Here is an 8,599-nt window from a genome sequence, read left to right as displayed (position 1 = left end):
GACCTAGTGATCCACCCGCCTCGGCCTCCCAAAGTGCTGGGATTACAGGCGTGAGCCACGGCGCCTGGCCCTTCCTTTTTTTTTTTTTTTTTTTTTAATAAAAGGGGACTAGGGCCTGGGCGCGGTGGCTCACGCCTGTAATTCTAGCACTTTGGGAGGTTGAGGTGGGCAGATCACGTAAGATCAGGAGTTTGAAACCAGCCTGGCCAACATGGCAAAACCCCGTCTCTGTTAAAAATACAAAAATTTGCCAGGCGCGGTGGCTCACGCCTGTAATCCCAGCACTTTGGGAGGCCGAGGCGGGTGGATCACGAGGTCAAGAGATCAAGACCATCCTGGTCAACATGGTGAAACCCCGTCTCTACTAAAAATACAAAAAATTAGCTGGGCATGGTGGCACGTGCCTGTAATCCCAGCTACTCGGGAGGCTGAGGCAGGAGAATTGCCTGAACCCAGGAGGCGGAGGTTGCGTTGAGCCGAAATCACGCCATTGCACTCCTGCCTGGGTAACAAGAGTGAAACTCCATCTCAAAAAAAAAAAAAAAAAAATACAAAAAATACAAAAATTAGCCAGGCGCAGTGGTAGGCGCCTGTAATCCCAGTTACTGGGGAGGCTGAAGCAGGAAAATAGCTTGAACCCAGGAGGCAGAGTTTGCAGTGAGCTGAGATTGTGCCATTGCACTCCAACCTGGGTGAAGAGCGAGACTCCATCTCAAAAATAAAATAATGAAAAGGGACTAGGGCAAGTAATTCTCACATAACTGGAAAAGATTAATATCCTATTAGTTATGGACTGTGAGTTTCTTGAAAAAAAAAAAAAAAAAAAAAGGGTGAGATAAGTATCTGATTACTAAGCTATACAAGAAAACCGAGCAAGCTGAGCAGAAGAAGAAAACAGAACTGAGAACTGAGGAAGATGAAGGATAATGAGGGAGAGAGGGCAGTGGCTCCTGTGTGAGAGCACACAAAGCAAAACAACTTCGTTTGTGTTTAAACAGCTGGGTAAGTGGGAGATAACGTTTAGGCTTTGTTAGGGGAGGAATGCCCATTCATTTGTAGCTAGCAACCCTTCCAGTACTGGAGGAGGCGGGGTGGGTGAAGGAAGCTGGGTAAAGAGAGAAAACTTTTCCCAAAGCTGAACTAGAGAAAGTGCATCTTCCTTTACCGTTCTGGTTGAGGACCCAGAATTCAAGCGGACACTGCTGGACCCCAAAAAACTAGATTGCTGTTGCTTCCTTTGCTTTAGTGAGGATGTTGTTAAAATCTGATTTGATGACGACTCCCCTCCCCCAGCTCACCCTTGCCTTCCAGGAAATGCTCAGCCAGAGGCCCCCTTAATTACCACAGCAACTGAATTTACCATCCAAAGGAAAAAGGATATCCCAAAGGGCAGCGCTGTCCAATAGAGACATAATGGGAACATGTCACATTATGGTTTCTATTAGCCACATTAAAATTTTTAAAAGAAACGAGATTTTTTTCATAATTATTTTGTTTAACGCAAGACATCCAAAACATTATCATTTCAGCATGCATTCAATATAAAAATTACGAGTAAGTCGTTCTTCTTTTGTACTGTCTTTGAAACACATTGTTTATTTTACATTTACAAACTAAAGCCATATGTAGTCCTATCAAAACAACAAAGTTGGCGGGGCGTGGCGGCTCAGGCCTGTAATCCAAGCACTTTGGAGGCCAAGGCAGGCGGATCACCTGAGGTCGGGAGTTCAAGACCAGCCTGACCAACACGGTGAAACCTCGACTTGAAAAAAAAAAAAGTTGTGTTTATCAGGAAAATATTTTATTTTATTATTATTTTTTTAATTTCAACAACTTTATTCATGACACCTATTTTTAAAAAATTCCCACCCCTGGAAATGAGCTAAAAAAAATAAACAAAATCCACCTCCCACCTCCCTGTTCCCACTTCCTCCCATTCCCTCCAAATAAAAGGGAAAAAAGACAAGGGAAACAAAACAAACAAAAAAATGAAAAACAAAAACACCTCTAAACCCCCCAAAACAAGGTAGTACATTTCCCCAGGGGGAAGGAGAATTTACACTGGAGCCGCTGGGAGCCGAACGGAGATGTTCCGGCTACAGAAACCTGCGAGGAAAGACACTCAAAACAGAAAAAGAAACACAAAGGAAACAAAACAGATCACCAGGCCTGGAGGGGCAGGGAGTCGGGGAAGAGGGGTGGGGTGGGTGGCCGGCCTGGCTGCACAGGAGCAGTCCGGAGGGGACTGTGAAAGGCAAGAAGACGGAGGAAAGGTAAAGCAGGACAGTTTGGTGTCCTTCCAGAGCCCTGGGTAAAAAAAAAAAAAAAAAAAAAAAAACCTCCTACCACCCACGCCCTTGAGCAGCCCCCAGAAGGGTGAAGTGGGTCAGGGAAACATGGGAGCAGCTTGCGTAGCTGAGACGGGTCCATGGCGAATCCCCAGAGTGAGTAAGGAGCCCCCTGCCCCACTCCCTGGGCCTTCCCCTACTCCCCAAAGCAGGTCCCGCCTCAGCAGTTAGTTATGCGATTCTCTCCCCTTCCACAGGAGATCTTTTTTAAAAAATATTTTTTTTCCCGTCAAGGTCATCTTGTTTTTCTTTTCTTTCTTTTTTTTTTTTTTTCCCCCTTCTTTTCTCTTTTTTCCCTCTCTCTCCTCCTAATACACGCTTTTTTTAGTAAGGGGAATATCATGATGTCACTCCGGGCCGGCCCCTGTAGACGCGCCCCCGGGGACTGCTGTTAATACCACCGGAGAGCTGGACGCGCGGTGGCTCACGCCTGTAATCCCAGCACTTTGGGAGGCCGAGGCGGGTGGATCACGAGGTCGAGAGATCGAGACCATCCTGGTCAACATGGTGAAACCCCGTCTCTACTTAAAAAAAATACAAAACATTAGCTGGGCATGGTGGCACGTGCCTGTAATCCCAGCTACTCAGGAGGCTGAGGCAGGAGAATTGCCTGAACCCAGGAGGCGGAGGTTGCGGTGAGCCGAGATCGCGCCATTGCACTCCAGCCTGGGTAACAAGAGCGAAACTCCGTCTCAAAAAAAAAAAAAAAAAAAAAAAATCACCGGAGAATCGAGAGCGGGAACTGCTGCAGTTGGTGGTCGGCGCACGGTGGCGGGCTCGTGGAAAACCCCCGTCTGTTGTGCTGATGCCTGGCCTGCTGGTTCGTTTGGGGATCACCTTGATTTGCCGGCCTCTAAATAGGGACTCATCGAAGGCCAAGGAAGTCCTCACGGAGTCTTTGTCTGAGAACTCTATATATGGAAACCCTTTGGGATGGCCACTGAATTTGTCAGACTACGGTAACGCGGTTGACTGAACCACAGCCGTGAAAGTGAGCTTCCAGCTCCTCTGCGTTTGCACCATAGCCCACAGTGCCAACACAGATGGGACGGGCATCAGCCTCCAGCTTCTCCTCGGTGGACTCATTCATCTGCTTCTCTACCTCCTGCTGCAGTTCCTTTAGCTTCTCAGCTTCTTCCTGCATCTCCCTGACTCGAGCTTTGATAGTTTCCAGCTCCGGGTCCTCAATGGCGCGGTCCCACGAGTCACCCTCGACCAGTCCCGGCTCCTCCTCCTCCTCTTGACTGCGGGGGTGGGGAGGGCTCCCGAACCAGGCCCAGGCCCCGGAGCTCCCTGGCGGGGGCGCGGGTCTTCAGGCTCCGGCTCCGGCTCGGCCTCCAGCCACCAGCAGCCCAGGAAAAAATTTTTTTTTTCTTTTTTTTTTTTTGAGACGGAGTTTCGCTCTTGTTACCCAGGCTGGAGTGCAATGGCGCGATCTCGGCTCACCGCAACCTCCGCCTCCTGGGTTCAGGCAATTCTCCTGCCTCAGCCTCCTGAGTAGCTGGGATTACAGGCACGTGCCACGATGCCCAGCTAATTTTCTGTATTTTTAGTAGAGATGGGGTTTCACCATGTTGACCAGGATGGTCTCCATCTTTTGACCTCGTGATCCACCCGCCTCAGCCTCCCAAAGTGCTGGGATTACAGGGGTGAGCCACCGCGCCCGCCAGGAAAATATTTTAAATTGCGTTCGCATCCAAGTCACGGCACCAAAAAGAAAAAAAGAAAAATTTAAATTGCATATCGAGCATTGCATGTAGGCAAATTGCATATGGCCAACCCCAGATATATATATATGTATATATATATATATATACACACATATATATATAGATGTATACATCTGTAATCCCAGCACTTCTGGAGGCCGAGGCGGGCAGGTCACCTCAGGTCAGGAGTTCCAGACTAGCCTGGCCAGCATGGTGAAACCCTGTCTCTACTAAAAATACAAAAAAATTACCCGGTACTGGTGGTGTGTGCCTGTAATCTCAGCTATTCAGGAGACTGAGGCAGGAGAATCGCTTGAACCAGGGAGGCAGAGGTTTCAGTGAGCTGAGATTATGCCACTGCACTCCAGCCTGTGCAACAACAGAAAAAAACTCCATCTTAAAAAAAAAAAAAAAGGCAACAACAAAAAAGCTAGCAACTGCTCCTAAATGTTGCTTGTTTGTAATATTCCTCATAAGAACCATTTTTGTTAAAGCATGTTACTTTTTAATCCTCCTTTTTTAGGTTAGTGTAGACAGAGTTTGCTTTGAATCTGAAAACACTGTACAAAGTAAGTCCCCAGGATGAAGAAAGAAAAAAAATGTGAGAAATGCTGTTTTTCCTGTCTAAAGTGGCTTTAAAGCATCCATCCATCACTCCCTTTGACCCTGAAGGGCCTAATCCCAGCTCCCAGGCCCTTACCACCTTTGGAAGTGTCTCCCTCCTCCCTCTTCCTTCCTCAAAAATGAATCCATTCCACAGCAGTGCAAGAGGAATTATCTTTTTTTTTTTTTTTTTTTAGACGGAGTTTCGCTCTTGTTACCCAGGCTGGAGTGCAATGTCGCGATCTCAGCTCACCGCAACCTCCTCCTCCTGGGTTCAGGCAATTCTCCTGCCTCAGCCTCCTGAGTAGCTGGGATTACTGGCACGCGCCACCATGCCCAGCTAATTTTTTTGTATTTTTAGTAGAGACGGGGTTTCACCATGTTGACCAGGATGGTCTCGATCTCTTGACCTCATGATCCACCCGCCTTGACCTCCCAAAGTGCTGGGATTACAGGCTTGAGCCACCGCGCCCGTCCGAATTATCTTTTTTTTTTTTTTTTTTTTTTTTTTTTGGAAACGGAGCTTTGCTCTCGTTACCCCGGCTGGAGTGCAATGGTGAGATCTCGGCTCACCGCAACGTCTGCCTCCTGAGTTCAGGCAGTTCTCCTGCCTCAGCCTCCTGAGTAGCTGGGATTACAGGCACGTGCCACCATGCCCAGCTAATTTTTTGTATTTTTAGTGGAGACGGGGTTTCATCATATTGACCAGGATGGTCTCGATCTCTTGACCTTGTGATCCACCCGCCTTGGCCTCCCAAAGTGCTGGGATTACAGGCTTGATCCACTGCACCCGGCCAAGATGAATTACCTTAACTCAAAATTTGGTTCTCGTCTGAGAGGAACAAGCAAAAAAAAAAAAAAAAAAAATTGAATCCTGTCAGTTTTCTACTCAAATATCTTCAGTGATTATTGAATAAAGCCTAGACCAGTATTATCCAATAGAAATATAATGTGAGCCACAAATGCCACTTAACATTGTTTTGCTGGGCACAGGGTCTCACACCTGTAATCCCAGCACTTTGGGAGGCTGGGGCAGGCAGATCAGAGGTTCAATACCAGCCTGGCCAACATCGCAAAACCCCGTCCCTACGAAAAATACAAAAATATAGTCAGGCATGGTGCCAAATGCCTGTAATCCCAGCTACTTAGGAGCCTGAGGCATGAGAATCACTTGAACCCGGGAGGTGGACATTGCAGTGAGCCAAGATCATGGCACTATACTCCAGCCTGGTGGCAGAGTTAGATCCTGTCTCACACATACACACACAAAAATCAGTAACCACATTAAGAAAATAAAAAGGGCCGGGCGCGGTGGCTCAAGCCTGTAATCCCAGCACTTTGGGAGGCCGAGACGGGTGGATCACGAGGTCAAGAGATCGAGACCATCCTAGTCAACATGGTGAAACCCCGTCTCTACTAAAAATACTAAAAAAATTAGCTGGGCATGGTGGCGTGTGCCTGTAATCCCAGCTACTCAGGAGGCTGAGGCAGGAGAATTGCCTGAACCCAGGAGGCGGAGGTTGCAGTGAGCCGAGATCGCGCCATTGCACTCCAGCCTGGGCAACAAGAGCGAAACTCCGTCTCAAAAAAAAAACAAAAAAACAAAAAAAAAAGAAAGAAAATAAAAAGGGGCCAGACGTGGTGACTCACACCTGTAATCCCAAGCACTTTGGGAGGCTGAGGCAGGCAGATCAGAGTTCAATACCACCAGCCTGGCCAACATCTCAAAACCCTGTCCCTAACAAAAATACAAAAATATAGTCAGGCATGGTGCCACATGCCTGTAATCCCAGCTACTTGGGAGCCTGAGGCATGAGAATCACTTGATCCCGGGAGGTGGACGTTGCAGTGAGCCAAGATCATGGCACTACACTCCAGCCTGGTGGCAGAGTTAGATCCTGTCTCACATACACACACACAAATCAGTAACCACATTAAGAAAATAAAAAGGGGCCGGGCGCGGTGGCTCAAGCCTGTAATCCCAGCACTTTGGGAGGCCGAGGCGGGTGGATCACAAGGTCAAGAGATCGAGACCATCCTGGTCAACATGGTGAAACGCCGTCTCTACTAAAAATACAAAAAATTAGCTGGACATGGTGGTGCATGCCTGTAATCCCAGCTACTCAGGAGGCTGAGGCAGGAGAATTGCCTGAACCCAGGAGGCGGAGGTTGTGGTGAGCCGAGATCACGCCGTTGCACTCCAGCCTGGGTAACAAGAGCGAAACTCCGTCTCAAAAAAAAAAAAAAAAAAAAAAAAAAAAGGCCGGGCGCGGTGGCTGAAACCTGTAATCCCAGCACTTTGGGAGGCCGAGGCGGGTGGATCATGAGGTCAAGAGATCGAGACCATCCTGGTCAACATGGTGAAACCCCGTCTCTACTAAAAATACAAAAAAATTTAGCTGGGCATGGTGGCGCGTGCCAGTAATCCCAGCTACTCAGGAGGCTGAGGCAGGAGAATTGCCTGAACCCAGGAGGCGGAGGTTGCGGTGAGCCGAGATCGCGCCATTGCACTCCAGCCTGGGTAACAAGAGCGAAACTCTGTCTCAACAAAAAAAAAAAAAAAAAAGAAAAGAAAAGAAAAAGGGGCCAGACGTGGTGACTCACACCTGTAATCCCAGCACTATGGGAGACCAAGGTAGGTGGATCATGAGGTCAGGAGTTCAAGACCAGACTGGCCAAGATGGTGAAACCCCATCTCTACTAAAAATACCAAAAATTAGCCAGGCACGGTAGCATGTGCCTGTAATCCTAGCTACTCAGGAGGCTGAGGCAGAGAACTGCCTAAATCCGGGAGGTGGAGGTTGCAGTGAGCTGAGATTGTGCCACTGCACTCCAGCCTGTGTAACAGAGCAAGACTCCAACTCAGAAGAAAAAAAAGAGAAAAGAAAAAGAGGCTGGGTGAGGTGGCTCACTCTGGTGATCTCAGCACTTTGGGAGGCCGAAGTGGACGGATCACAAGGTCAGGAGTTTGAGACCATCCTGGCCAACATGGTGAAACCCCATCTCTACCAAAAATACCACAATTAGCTAGGCATGGTGGCACATGCCTGTAGTCCCAGCTACTTGGGAGGCTGAGACAGGAGAATTGCTTGAACCTGGGACAGGGAGGTTGCAATGAGCTGAGACTGTGTCACTGCACTCTAGCCTGGGCAACAGAGCGAGACTCCATCTCAAAAAAAAAAAGAAAAGAAAAGAAAAAGAAACATTAATTTAGTATTATCATTTATATAGCCTAATATACCCCCAAATTCTCATTTCACCGTGAAATTAATAGTCAATTGTCAGTGAGATATATCTTGACTCTTCAGGATGATCGTAACTTATGATTCTAAGCTTAGGATATACTTAAAATACACACCCAAGAAAAAAATATTAGAAGTATACCTACCCTAAAGGCTGGGCACGGTGGCTCAAGCCTATAATCCAAGCACTTTGGGAGGCCGAGGCGGGTGGATCACAAGGTCAAGAGATCAAGACCATCCTGGTCAACAAGGTGAAACCCTGTCTCTACTAAAAAAAAAAATTAGCTGGGCATGGTGGCGCGTGCCTGTAATCCCAGCTACTCAGGAGGCTGAGGCAGGAGAATTGCCTGAACCCAGGAGGTGGAGGTTGCAGTGAGCCGAGATCGCTCCATTGCACTCCAGCCTGGGTAAGGAGCGAAACTCCATCTCAAAAAAAAAAAAGAGGTATACCTACCCTTCTTTGCCCTAGCCAATGTAACTCTTTGTCAGTTTTCAAGCAGGCTCCATTTCCTGCCTTAGTTTTTACTTTGTCTTACTCTGCCTTAAAAAATAAATCCCTGCCGGGCGCGGTGGCTCAAGCCTGTAATCCCAGCACTTTGGGAGGCCGAGGCGGGGGGATCACGAGGTCGAGAGATCGAGACCATCCTGGTCAACATGGTGAAACCCCGTCTCTACTAAAAATACAAAAAAAACTAGC

General features: G+C 47.9%; 1 pseudogene; it reads right to left on the bottom strand.

Annotated features, from left to right (window-relative positions):
* Nucleotides 1–2,664: 2,664 nt before the first annotated feature.
* On the bottom strand, nt 2,665–3,595 carry LOC120365029 (polyadenylate-binding protein 2-like; annotated as a pseudogene).
* Between the last annotated feature and the right edge of the window lie 5,004 nt (nt 3,596–8,599).

The sequence above is a fragment of the Saimiri boliviensis genome, chromosome 7 (assembly GCF_048565385.1).
Source record: "Saimiri boliviensis isolate mSaiBol1 chromosome 7, mSaiBol1.pri, whole genome shotgun sequence".
NCBI classification, from domain to species: domain Eukaryota; kingdom Metazoa; phylum Chordata; class Mammalia; order Primates; family Cebidae; genus Saimiri; species Saimiri boliviensis.
This window is presented reverse-complemented; position numbering and strand designations above follow the sequence as displayed.